At 34.1% G+C, this 14,379-nt stretch overlaps 1 protein-coding gene across 1 annotated transcript in view; it reads right to left on the bottom strand.

Annotated features, from left to right (window-relative positions):
- The window catches only part of LOC127857824 (uncharacterized), a 152,619-nt gene that overhangs the window by 42,519 nt on the left and 95,721 nt on the right, over positions 1-14,379 (bottom strand). The window lies entirely within an intron of this gene.

Here is a 14,379-nt window from a genome sequence, read left to right on the forward strand (position 1 = left end):
AAAAAAAAAATATCCTAGTTGACAGGAAGGCATGTTTACACTTTTTACCATTATTCGGTGTGTTATCTTGCGGAGATAATGGTAGGGCATGAATAGGTGTTCACTACTGAATCCCTGAAATATGATACACTTGAAGACTATAGTAAACCATTGCACTAGAAAAGGTTACATTCCACTAAGAAACGGCCGAAAAAAAAGTTGCAAAAACAGTCGATTTTGATTTGTGTCAAGTTCTTTCTTGCATTGTACATATGACATATCTTTTTTATTGCATAAATCGATTCCGCTTAGAATGGCCTTTAAGAAAGGTATGGTTATGGGGGTCTCTATGTGCAAAATGTTGCATTTATTTTCGCTCAAAGTTGTCGCTTTTACATTGAATTATATAGGAAAACTATTTAGTGTATTATGACCTAACGCAAAACCAGGCCTAGTCACAAAGGAGCTGTATTTACAGAAAATCATCATTTTTTAATGGGATATGACGCGTTTTGGCAAATTTCACGGAATAATGCGTTTGTTTCACGAATTTAAGGAGCATCGTGAGTTTTTAAGAAAAAAAAAAAACGTTTTCAGAGGAAAATAAGAAAAAGAACGTACAAAAACTCGTCTTGAGCATCTCAAATCGCAACATTTGTGCTGAAAGAGCTCATTGACACGTTTAATAGTTGTTCACTTCTTTTTCTACATAGTCTGTAACAATATTCCAGTATTTTGACCGCTTGTAATATTTAGGGTAATCGTTTTACGCCTGAACGCCCGTTATAAATCAAAGCTCCGAACGCGAAAGCCACATGGCTAATCAGGCGTTATAATAAAATGCATTTTCAAGCATTTCTACGTGAAAGATCGGTCTGAAAATTGGCATGCACATAGAAAATAGGTTTATAAGTTATCGAGAAGTGCTTATTTTCCGCGATGTTAACAGTAAACGTTGTCTTATAGAGGTTACAATACACTAAATGATCGCTTCATGTAGGGCTGTACTCTCTAAAAAATATCATAGTTGACAGGAAGGCATGTTTTACACTTTTTACCATTATTCGGGTGTTATCTTGCGGAGATAATGGTAGGGCATGAATAGGTGTTCACTACTGAATCCCTGAAATATGATACACTTGAAGACTATAGTAAACCATTGCACTAGAAAAGGTTACATTCCACTAAGAAACGGCCGAAAAAAAAAGTTGCAAAAACAGTCGATTTTGATTTGTGTCAAGTTCTTTCTTGCATTGTACATGACATATCTTTTTTATTGCATAAATCGATTCCGCTTAGAATGGCCTTTAAGAAAAGGTATGGTTATGGGGGTCTCTATGTGCAAAATGTTGCATTTATTTTCGCTCAAAGTTGTCGCTTTTACATTGAATTATATAGGAAAACTATTTAGTGTATTATGACCTAAACGCAAAACCAGGCCTAGTCACAAAGGAGCTGTATTTACAGAAAATCATCATTTTTTTAATGGGATATGACGCGTTTTGGCAAATTTCACGGAATAAATGCGTTTGTTTCACGAATTTAAGGAGCATCGTGAGTTTTTAAGAAAAAAAAAAAAAACGTTTTCAGAGGAAAATAAGAAAAAAAACGTACAAAAACTCGTCTTGAGCATCTCAAATCGCAACATTTTGTGCTGAAAGAGCTCATGAACACGTTTAATAGTTGTTCAATTCTTTTTCTACATAGCTTGTAACAATATTCCAGTATTTTGACCGCTTGTAATTATTTAGGGTAATCGTTTTACGCCTGAACGCCCGTTATAAATCAAAGCTCCGAACGCGAAAGCCACATGGCTTATCAGGCGTTTATAATAAAATGCATTTTCAAGCATTTCTACGTGAAAGATCGGTCTGAAAATTGGCATGCACATAGAAAATAGGTTTTATAAGTATCGAGAAGTGCTTATTTTCCGCGATGTTAACAGTAAACGTTGTCTCTATAGGTTACAATACACTAAATGATCGCTTCATGTAGGGCTGTACTCTCTAAAAAAATATCATAGTTGACAGGAAGGCATGTTTTACACTTTTTACCATTATTCGGGTGTTATCTTGCGGAGATAATGGTAGGGCATGAATAGGTGTTCACTACTGAATCCCTGAAATATGATACACTTGAAGACTATAGTAAACCATTGCACTAGAAAAGTTACATTCCACTAAGAAACGGCCGAAAAAAAAGTTGCAAAAACAGTCGATTTTGATTTGTGTCAAGTTCTTTCTTGCATTGTACATGACATATCTTTTTTATTGCATAAATCGATTCCGCTTAGAATGGCCTTTAAGAAAAGGTATGGTTATGGGGTCTCTATGTGCAAAATGTTGCATTTATTTTCGCTCAAGTTGTCGCTTTTACATTGAATTATATAGGAAAACTATTTAGTGTATTATGACCTAAACGCAAAACCAGGCCTAGTCACAAAGGAGCTGTATTTACAGAAAATCATCATTTTTTTAGTGGGATATGACGCGTTTTGGCAAATTTCACGGAATAAATGCGTTTGTTTCACGAATTTAAGGAGCATCGTGAGTTTTAAGAAAAAAAACAAAAACGTTTTCAGAGGAAAATAAGAAAAAAAACGTACAAAAACTCGTCTTGAGCATCTCAAATCGCAACATTTTGTGCTGAAAGAGCTCATGAACACGTTTTAATAGTTGTTCACTTCTTTTTCTACATAGCTTGTAACAATATTCCAGTATTTTGACCGCTTGTAATTATTTAGGGTAATCGTTTTACGCCTGAACGCCCGTTATAAATCAAAGCTCCGAACGCGAAAGCCACATGGCTTATCAGGCGTTATAATAAAATGCATTTTCAAGCATTTCTACGTGAAAGATCGGTCTGAAAATTGGCATGCACATAGAAAATAGGTTTATAAGTATCGAGAAGTGCTTATTTTCCGCGATGTTAACAGTAAACGTTGTCTCATAATGAGGTTACAATACACTAAATGATCGCTTCATGTAGGGCTGTACTCTCTAAAAAAATATCATAGTTGACAGGAAGGCATGTTTTACACTTTTTACCATTATTCGGGGTGTTATCTTGCGGAGATAATGGTAGGGCATGAATAGGTGTTCACTACTGAATCCCTGAAATATGATACACTTGAAGACTATAGTAAACCATTGCCACTAGAAAAGGTTACATTCCACTAAGAAACGGCCGAAAAAAAAGTTGCAAAAACAGTCGATTTTGATTTGTGTCAAGTTCTTTCTTGCATTGTACATGACATATCTTTTTTATTGCATAAATCGATTCCGCTTAGAATGGCCTTTAAGAAAAGGTATGGTTATGGGGGTCTCTATGTGCAAAATGTTGCATTTATTTTCGCTCAAAGTTGTCGCTTTTACATTGAATTATATAGGAAAACTATTTAGTGTATTATGACCTAAACGCAAAACCAGGCCTAGTCACAAAGGAGCTGTATTTACAGAAAATCATCATTTTTTAATGGGATATGACGCGTTTTGGCAAATTTCACGGAATAAATGCGTTTGTTTCACGAATTTAAGGAGCATCGTGAGTTTTTAAGAAAAAAAACAAAAACGTTTTCAGAGGAAAATAAGAAAAAAAACGTACAAAAACTCGTCTTGAGCATCTCAAATCGCAACATTTTGTGCTGAAAGAGCTCATGAACACGTTTTAATAGTTGTTCACTTCTTTTTCTACATAGCTTGTAACAATATTCCAGTATTTTGACCGCTTGTAATTATTTAGGGTAATCGTTTTACGCCTGAACGCCCGTTATAAATCAAAGCTCCGAACGCGAAAGCCACATGGCTTATCAGGCGTTATAATAAAATGCATTTTCAAGCATTTCTACGTGAAAGATCGGTCTGAAAATTGGCATGCACATAGAAAATAGGTTTATAAGTATCGAGAAGTGCTTATTTTCCGCGATGTTAACAGTAAACGTTGTCTATATGAGGTTACAATACACTAAATGATCGCTTCATGTAGGGCTGTACTCTCTAAAAAAATATCATAGTTGACAGGAAGGCATGTTTTACACTTTTTACCATTATTCGGGTGTTATCTTGCGGAGATAATGGTAGGGCATGAATAGGTGTTCACTACTGAATCCCTGAAATATGATACACTTGAAGACTATAGTAAACCATTGCACTAGAAAAGGTTACATTCCACTAAGAAACGGCCGAAAAAAAAGTTGCAAAAACAGTCGATTTTGATTTGTGTCAAGTTCTTTCTTGCATTGTACATGACATATCTTTTTTATTGCATAAATCGATTCCGCTTAGAATGGCCTTTAAGAAAAGGTATGGTTATGGGGGTCTCTATGTGCAAAATGTTGCATTTATTTTCGCTCAAAGTTGTCGCTTTTACATTGAATTATATAGGAAAACTATTTAGTGTATTATGACCTAAACGCAAAACCAGGCCTAGTCACAAAGGAGCTGTATTTACAGAAAATCATCATTTTTTTAATGGGATATGACGCGTTTTGGCAAATTTCACGGAATAAATGCGTTTGTTTCACGAATTTAAGGAGCATCGTGAGTTTTTAAGAAAAAAAACAAAAACGTTTTCAGAGGAAAATAAGAAAAAAAACGTACAAAAACTCGTCTTGAGCATCTCAAATCGCAACATTTTGTGCTGAAAGAGCTCATGAACACGTTTTAATAGTTGTTCACTTCTTTTTCTACATAGCTTGTAACAATATTCCAGTATTTTGACCGCTTGTAATTATTTAGGGTAATCGTTTTACGCCTGAACGCCCGTTATAAATCAAAGCTCCGAACGCGAAAGCCACATGGCTTATCAGGCGTTATAATAAAATGCATTTTCAAGCATTTCTACGTGAAAGATCGGTCTGAAAATTGGCATGCACATAGAAAATAGGTTTATAAGTATCGAGAAGTGCTTATTTTCCGCGATGTTAACAGTAAACGTTGTCTTATAGGTTACAATACACTAAATGATCGCTTCATGTAGGGCTGTACTCTTTAAAAAAATATCATAGTTGACAGGAAGGCATGTTTTACACTTTTTACCATTATTCGGGTGTTATCTTGCGGAGATAATGGTAGGGCATGAATAGGTGTTCACTACTGAATCCCTGAAATATGATACACTTGAAGACTATAGTAAACCATTGCACTAGAAAAGGTTACATTCCACTAAGAAACGGCCGAAAAAAAAAGTTGCAAAAAAAGTCGATTTTGATTTGTGTCAAGTTCTTTCTTGCATTGTACATGACATATCTTTTTTATTGCATAAATCGATTCCGCTTAGAATGGCCTTTAAGAAAAGGTATGGTTATGGGGGTCTCTATGTGCAAAATGTTGCATTTATTTTCGCTCAAAGTTGTCGCTTTTACATTGAATTATATAGGAAAACTATTTAGTGTATTATGACCTAAACGCAAAACCAGGCCTAGTCACAAAGGAGCTGTATTTACAGAAAATCATCATTTTTTTAGTGGGATATGACGCGTTTTGGCAAATTTCACGGAATAAATGCGTTTGTTTCACGAATTTAAGGAGCATCGTGAGTTTTTAAGAAGAAAAAAACGTTTTCAGAGGAAAATAAGAAAAAGAACGTACAAAAACTCGTCTTGAGCATCTCAAATCGCAACATTTTGTGCTGAAAGAGCTCATGAACACGTTTTAATAGTTGTTCACTTCTTTTTCTACATAGCTTGTAACAATATTCCAGTATTTTGACCGCTTGTAATTATTTAGGGTAATCGTTTTACGCCTGAACGCCCGTTATAAATCAAAGCTCCGAACGCGAAAGCCACATGGCTTATCAGGCGTTATAATAAAATGCATTTTCAAGCATTTCTACGTGAAAGATCGGTCTGAAAATTGGCATGCACATAGAAAATAGGTTTATAAGTATCGAGAAGTGCTTATTTTCCGCGATGTTAACAGTAAACGTTGTCTTATAGGTTACAATACACTAAATGATCGCTTCATGTAGGGCTGTACTCTCTAAAAAAATATCATAGTTGACAGGAAGGCATGTTTTACACTTTTTACCATTATTCGGGTGTTATCTTGCGGAGATAATGGTAGGGCATGAATAGGTGTTCACTACTGAATCCCTGAAATATGATACACTTGAAGACTATAGTAAACCATTGCACTAGAAAAGGTTACATTCCACTAAGAAACGGCCGAAAAAAAAGTTGCAAAAACAGTCGATTTTGATTTGTGTCAAGTTCTTTCTTGCATTGTACATGACATATCTTTTTTATTGCATAAATCGATTCCGCTTAGAATGGCCTTTAAGAAAAGGTATGGTTATGGGGGTCTCTATGTGCAAAATGTTGCATTTATTTTCGCTCAAAGTTGTCGCTTTTACATTGAATTATATAGGAAAACTATTTAGTGTATTATGACCTAAACGCAAAACCAGGCCTAGTCACAAAGGAGCTGTATTTACAGAAAATCATCATTTTTTTAATGGGATATGACGCGTTTTGGCAAATTTCACGGAATAAATGCGTTTGTTTCACGAATTTAAGGAGCATCGTGAGTTTTTAAGAAAAAAAAAAAAAACGTTTTCAGAGGAAAATAAGAAAAAAAACGTACAAAAACTCGTCTTGAGCATCTCAAATCGCAACATTTTGTGCTGAAAGAGCTCATGAACACGTTTTAATAGTTGTTCAATTCTTTTTCTACATAGCTTGTAACAATATTCCAGTATTTTGACCGCTTGTAATTATTTAGGGTAATCGTTTTACGCCTGAACGCCCGTTATAAATCAAAGCTCCGAACGCGAAAGCCACATGGCTAATCAGGCGTTATAATAAAATGCATTTTCAAGCATTTCTACGTGAAAGATCGGTCTGAAAATTGGCATGCACATAGAAAATAGGTTTATAAGTATCGAGAAGTGCTTATTTTCCGCGATGTTAACAGTAAACGTTGTCTCATAATGAGGTTACAATACGCTAAATGATCGCTTCATGTAGGGCTGTACTCTCTAAAAAAATATCATAGTTGACAGGAAGGCATGTTTTACACTTTTTACCATTATTCGGGTGTTATCTTGCGGAGATAATGGTAGGGCATGAATAGGTGTTCACTACTGAATCCCTGAAATATGATACACTTGAAGACTATAGTAAACCATTGCACTAGAAAAGGTTACATTCCACTAAGAAACGGCCGAAAAAAAAGTTGCAAAAACAGTCGATTTTGATTTGTGTCAAGTTCTTTCTTGCATTGTACATGACATATCTTTTTTATTGCATAAATCGATTCCGCTTAGAATGGCCTTTAAGAAAAGGTATGGTTATGGGGGTCTCTATGTGCAAAATGTTGCATTTATTTTCGCTCAAAGTTGTCGCTTTTACATTGAATTATATAGGAAAACTATTTAGTGTATTATGACCTAAACGCAAAACCAGGCCTAGTCACAAAGGAGCTGTATTTACAGAAAATCATCATTTTTTTAATGGGATATGACGCGTTTTGGCAAATTTCACGGAATAAATGCGTTTGTTTCACGAATTTAAGGAGCATCGTGAGTTTTTAAGAAAAAAAAACAAAAACGGTTTCAGAGGAAAATAAGAAAAAAAACGTACAAAAACTCGTCTTGAGCATCTCAAATCGCAACATTTTGTGCTGAAAGAGCTCATGAACACGTTTTAATAGTTGTTCAATTCTTTTTCTACATAGCTTGTAACAATATTCCAGTATTTTGACCGCTTGTAATTATTTAGGGTAATCGTTTTACGCCTGAACGCCCGTTATAAATCAAAGCTCCGAACGCGAAAGCCACATGGCTTATCAGGCGTTATAATAAAATGCATTTTCAAGCATTTCTACGTGAAAGATCGGTCTGAAAATTGGCATGCACATAGAAAATAGGTTTATAAGTATCGAAAAGTGCTTATTTTCCGCGATGTTAACAGTAAACGTTGTCTTATAGGTTACAATACACTAAATGATCGCTTCATGTAGGGCTGTACTCTTTAAAAAAATATCATAGTTGACAGGAAGGCATGTTTTACACTTTTTACCATTATTCGGGTGTTATCTTGCGGAGATAATGGTAGGGCATGAATAGGTGTTCACTACTGAATCCCTGAAATATGATACACTTGAAGACTATAGTAAACCATTGCACTAGAAAAGGTTACATTCCACTAAGAAACGGCCGAAAAAAAAAGTTGCAAAAAAAGTCGATTCTGATTTGTGTCAAGTTCTTTCTTGCATTGTACATGACATATCTTTTTTATTGCATAAATAGATTCCGCTTAGAATGGCCTTTAAGAAAAGGTATGGTTATGGGGGTCTCTATGTGCAAAATGTTGCATTTATTTTCGCTCAAAGTTGTCGCTTTTACATTGAATTATATAGGAAAACTATTTAGTGTATTATGACCTAAACGGAATACGGAAAACGAGGGGCGCTACGCAATCGTGATACATCGGCTATCTCGGATTCCTCCGTAAGATAGGCCTCGTGGCTAACGGTCGCCATATTGCCTTGTATTACTACTTTACTACCCAAAAGGTTGTCAGTCTATTGTTATGAGGCTGTATACGATGCGCGTTGAACTAGCGCCAAACTTTTTACCGAAACTTTGATATTAATAGCACTATTAACGTTCATTTATGTTGCATTTTGACCTATTATCCAAGTGGTTTACTTTTCCATTATTATTTAATCACCTTATCATCCAATTTTTAAGATGAAATTACGGTGTTTACATAACCAACCAAACCGAAAGTGAAACTAGATGCATTACGTTTCGCGATGTAAACATTAAATATTTGTTCAGTTTGAGGAAGCGAATCGATAATAGGCGGTGGAATATGTATGCAATACAGACTATCATTGCCGATTGTAGTACTGGCTAAAAAATACCTTTTATGACAGGTCATGTATAGAACGTTAATCAAAATAGTGACCATAAATCACTACAAATGTCTGGGTTGATCATTAATATAATTAATGCACGTTTCTGATCTAATTGCCTGTATCTAGTTGTAATTACCATGATATTGATAAAATTAAAACGTTTTTTTCATAAATTAACATTACATGTTTATTTTTATCATTTAGGTAATATATGATTGTATCATTATCATCATTAAATATTCTGAAAATAATCTAAATTATCATGATTACTTTAAATTTTTAAATTTTTCTCATTATTTTTAATGAATTTCCACATTTGCTTGATTCAAAATAAAATGTATTAATAAGGGTTTCAGTTTTTAATTTTTATCCAATTTTAAGTTCGATTAAATTTAAAGTACTAACTACATACATGTATGTGAAATGCTCTTGAGTTCGTTTCCTGGGCCTAGAACCAGTACTTGGGTGTCTCTTGGAGATTTCTTAAGAATGCTTCCACACTGGGGATCAAACCAGTGACCTCCAGATCATTAGGTGGACACCACATCCATTACACATCAGCGACCTTTAATTAGTAAATTACTTTAGTATTGCAGCATTATATAATATAATGTTGCTACATATTTTTGGAAAATGATTAATGTGCAGTACTAAATAAATCTAAATGCATACAATTTTAATTGTGTATATTGTGTGATTATTAGTTACAAATTCACTTTTTACAGGTATACTGGATTATGAAAGACTGATAAACATAAAATTGACAACTCATCTCCCCAACAATACTATGTGTGGCTCATTCTCAGAACAAACCCATAGTCAGTGAGAAAACTACAGTGTAAAAAGACCACTTGATTGTGACAATTATGGCTGACCAAGCAAATGTTATCATTTAAAATAAAGAAAACTTCCAGTTCAATATACATTTTATACCAATTATGACATTGACCATCACAGAAAATATTTATAAGGTTGATTTTCCCAAAATTGACTGTTACAATTGGATACTGTTTTAAGCTTCACTCTACTTTGTCTGAAAATATAAGTCCTAAATGATGTAATAGAAACATACATATTTAATTTTTAGTTTTACAAGTATATATATATATATATTATTATATCTTTTTATCGATGGTCAATCAATTTAAGTTTAACTAATATATATATATATATATATATATATATATATATATATATATATATATATATACACATTATATACATGTGTATGCTTTGATTTTGCAAGCATGAACACGGTTTCATTTTTTGAGTATTTAAACAAGAGGGCCATGATGGCCCTGTATCGCTCCACTGCTGAAAAAAAGGCTGAAACAAATTTCTCTGCATGTGCAAATACTTAAATATAGGCCCTATTTAAGCACATGTACACTTTTGTGACCTTCTGGGCTGGGTCAAATTTAACCCCAGGGGCATAATTTGAGCAAACTTTGTAGAGGACTACTATACCTCACTTCATACAAAATGTGGTAGCCCTAGGTCCTAGAGTTAAGGACAAGAATATTTTTAAAGTTTTCACAAAATAAGCAAGATATAAGCGTATATAATGTTCAATTTTGTGACCCGCGGGTCAGGATCAAATTTGACCCAAAGGGCATAATTTGAACAAACTTGGTAGAGGACTATACGATGTTATTGCATACCAAATTTGGTAGCCATAGTCTGAATGGTTTTCGACAAGAAGATTTTTAAAGATTTCACAAATTAGGCGCTTTATAAGCGTTTATTCAGTTTTGTGACCTCCTGGGGCAGGGTCAAAGTTGACCCCAGAGGCATTATTTGAACAAATTTGGTAGAGGTTTATTAGATGTCACTACATTCCGAATTTGGTAGCCCTAGGCCCAATGATTATGGACAACAAGATTTTTAAAGTTTTCACAAAATAGGCCCCATATAAGCGAATGTTCAGTTTTGTGACCCCGGGCAGGGTCAAATTTGACCCAAGGGGCATAATTTGAACAAACTTGGTAGAGAACTATTACATGTCACTAAATACTAAATTTGGTAGCCCTATGCCTTATGGTTAAGGACAAGAAGAGTTTTAAAATTTTCACAAAATAGGCACTATATAAGCATATAATTGATTTTGTGGCCCCCGGGGCAGGGTCAAATTTGACCCCTGGGGCATAATTTGAACAAACTAAGTAGAGGACTATACAATGTCACTACATACCAAATTGTGTAGCCCTAGGCCTTATGGTTATGGACAAGATTTTTTTTTAAGTTTTCACAAAATAGGCATTATATAAGCATATGTTCAATTTTGTGACCCCCGGGGCAGGGTCAAATTTGACCCTAGGGATTAAATTTGAACAAATTTGGTAGAGGACTATTAGATATCACTATATACCAAATTTGATAGCCCTAGGCCGGATGGTTATGGACAAGAAGATTTTTGAAGTTTTCACAAAATAGGCCTTATATAAGCATATGTTCAATTTTGTAACCCTCGGGGCAGGGTCAAACTTAATCCCAGGGGCATAATTTGAAAAAACTTGGTAGAGGACTATAAGATGCCACTACATACCAAATTTGGTAGCCCTAGGCCCAATGGTTATGGACTAGAAGATTTGTAAAGTTTTCACAAAATATACCCTATATAAGCATATGTTCAATTTTGTGACCCCCGGGGCAGGGTCAAATTAGACCCCAGGGGCATAATTTGAACAAATTTGGTAGAGGACTATTAGATGTCTCTACCTACCAAATTTGATAGCCCTAGGCCCAACGGTTATGGACGGGAGATTTTGAAAGTTTTCACAAAATAGACCTTATATAGGCAAATGTTCAATTTTGTGACCCCCGGGGCAGAGTCAAATTTGACCCCAGGGGCATTAGTTGAACAAATTTGAAAGAGGATCACCCCAGGAACATTCCTAAGAAATTTCATCAGAATTGGACCAGTAGTTTAGGAGAAGATGTTTAAAGGAATAGTTAATGCACGGACGCACGATGGACACAGGACCTTTGGCCAGTGGAGCTAAAAATCAAATTAAACATTTAGTTTTGATTTAAAATCAGTTTTTATATGCAAGTGTCTATTTCACTTATAAATTAAAACAGCATATTATACATTATTGAAAAGATTATTCCAAGCTTGATGTCATATTTCAACTTTGCATAGTGTAGTTATTTGAACATTGTATTGAACTGTATGGGCAGCTATATTTTTTAATTTATGTATGTTGTATTAAACAAAATGAATTATTTCTACCACAAGTAGACCATATAAGGCCTACTGCTACTAAATAGGCACTGGTATGAATTTGACACTGTTTTTGATGCTCATACAAAGCTTTAATTATTACTTCACTTTAGTATATTAAATATTTTTAAGTTTTTGTTCAACATTTTTTGCAAAAGAGTGTCTTAATGCATTTGAAAATATACTTAAAACAAACTAAAAATGTATTTTAACATACCTTTTTCCTGGTAAAGTGTATTTGGGATGATAAAAAATACACTTGAAGAGTATTAATGCTGGAAAAATGCAGAAAAAAATACATTTGTTTCTGTTAGAAGTGTGTCTGGTCTGCATTTTTAAGTGTATTAAATGCACATCAAATGCAGATAAATACGATGCCAATACTGTTACATGTATTGTAATGGACATAAAATGCACTTGTTCTTGTAATTAAATGCTTTAGTGAATAGAAATAACTTTTATAACGTTTTAACAATTAATAATACCTTTTTATATAAATTTTCTTTGAAATGTGACACTTAATTGATTTTTGCACCACTAGTAAGATATATAATTTGTGCTCACAACGCTTTATCATTACACTATATAATATCATTTGTTGTATGAAAATTACCCGTAAAATTCATGTGAAAGCTCAAGAGATCAATAGCAGCGTGCTATACCCTGCTCCTTTTTACATGACTTGATGGTATTTAGTCCCCAATTCTACATGGCCAAGGGCAAATTAATGTGCAGATTTGACAAATAAGTCATAACTGGGATCCAATAGGCAGACTTTCATATTACTTGTATTTAATTTAAATCATGATCTGAATTGCTCTTTGGCAAATCTTCGTTGGTCACAGTATTCAACTGAATTTTGTTCACGTTGTAGTGATTATATTTTCAAATTATCAATATTTATCAGACAACATCTTTCTTCAAAAGTTTAACATGATTGCTTGGTTAATTTAGAAACAAGATCAATGCATCATAACATAAAATGAAAAAAATTGTAATAGTAAAAATGGCAGCAAAAAAGCACTAGATTATCTGCCTTAAATCTGAGACGTTGTGTTGATGTATTGGAATTTCTCATAAATAACGTGTTCCATAGTTGTATAATTGTATAGTCGCATGCATGAGTGTTGTCAATGTCACAATACCAATTAAAGCCTGTAATTTACTAAAACAATTTGAAGTTTGATGTGTGTTTTTTTCAAGATCTGTTATATATAATTATATATATATATATATATATATATATATATATATATATATATATATATATATATATATATATATATATATATATATATATATATATATATATTGTTGAAAAGTTAACATGCAATAAGTTTACTGTAATTAAGTGACAAATAGTTTTACTGATTTGGTTGGATGCATATATGCAGATATATCATGGTTTGTGCAGAGGACAGTAGCAAAAACAAGAGCTGTCTCCGTAGGATGACATACGCCCCCGATAAACGCTTTGATATTAGTTATGAGCATTTTTCCAAACCTAAACACCGACCCTCAGTTCAAGGTCAAAGGGGTCAAAATTTGTGTGTGTATCATCATGATTGAGGACAGACAGTGTTTTAAAGTTCAGAAATAAAACCCAAACACAAATGTTTCCATTCCGTAATTTGGGACTTTAAAATAACCGCATATTCGTATTAAAAAAAGATGATTAGTTTTCAAATGTTAATAGGTATTTTGAATTAAAAATCACTTTTTTTGCAAACAAAAAATTATAGCCAAAGAATTCAGAAGTTTAAAAAAAATCAATAGTGCTGAGTTTGATTTTATTCAGTGTGATTGTGCCTAACCAAGCATGACCTCAGAGATACTGTAATCTTTCACAGCATGTTACTATCGTCTGCAACAAAAGGCTAATAGGTGATCTGATCACAAACCATGCCCTTGGGGCTTGTTTGTTCACAATGTGTTGACTTAATACACCCCAGGCAGTCATGTAAGGGTGTTATCTGTGTATTCATGTCGATGTTTCTGGCGATTAATACAGCCTGAAAGGAGGAATTTAGAGATTAAAAGGGCATTTGACAGAAAAATAGAGGGGCGCTTTTTAAGTGGGCAAATTTTAAGGGGCGCAGCGCCCCTCTATTTATTGCTAGCTGGAGCACTGGTATGGGAAGGCCTTGTCCATATACACATGCATACCAAATATGAATGTTACATCTGAAGCGACATAGAAGTTATGAGCGTTTTTTCGAAACCTAAATGCAAAGTGTGACGGATAGACAGACGGACAGTGCGATCACTATATGCCCTCCTTTGGGAGCATAAAAATGTGTTTCATATTGTTTTGGT

This window comes from Dreissena polymorpha, chromosome 14 (assembly GCF_020536995.1).
Source record: "Dreissena polymorpha isolate Duluth1 chromosome 14, UMN_Dpol_1.0, whole genome shotgun sequence".
Lineage (NCBI taxonomy): Eukaryota > Metazoa > Mollusca > Bivalvia > Myida > Dreissenidae > Dreissena > Dreissena polymorpha.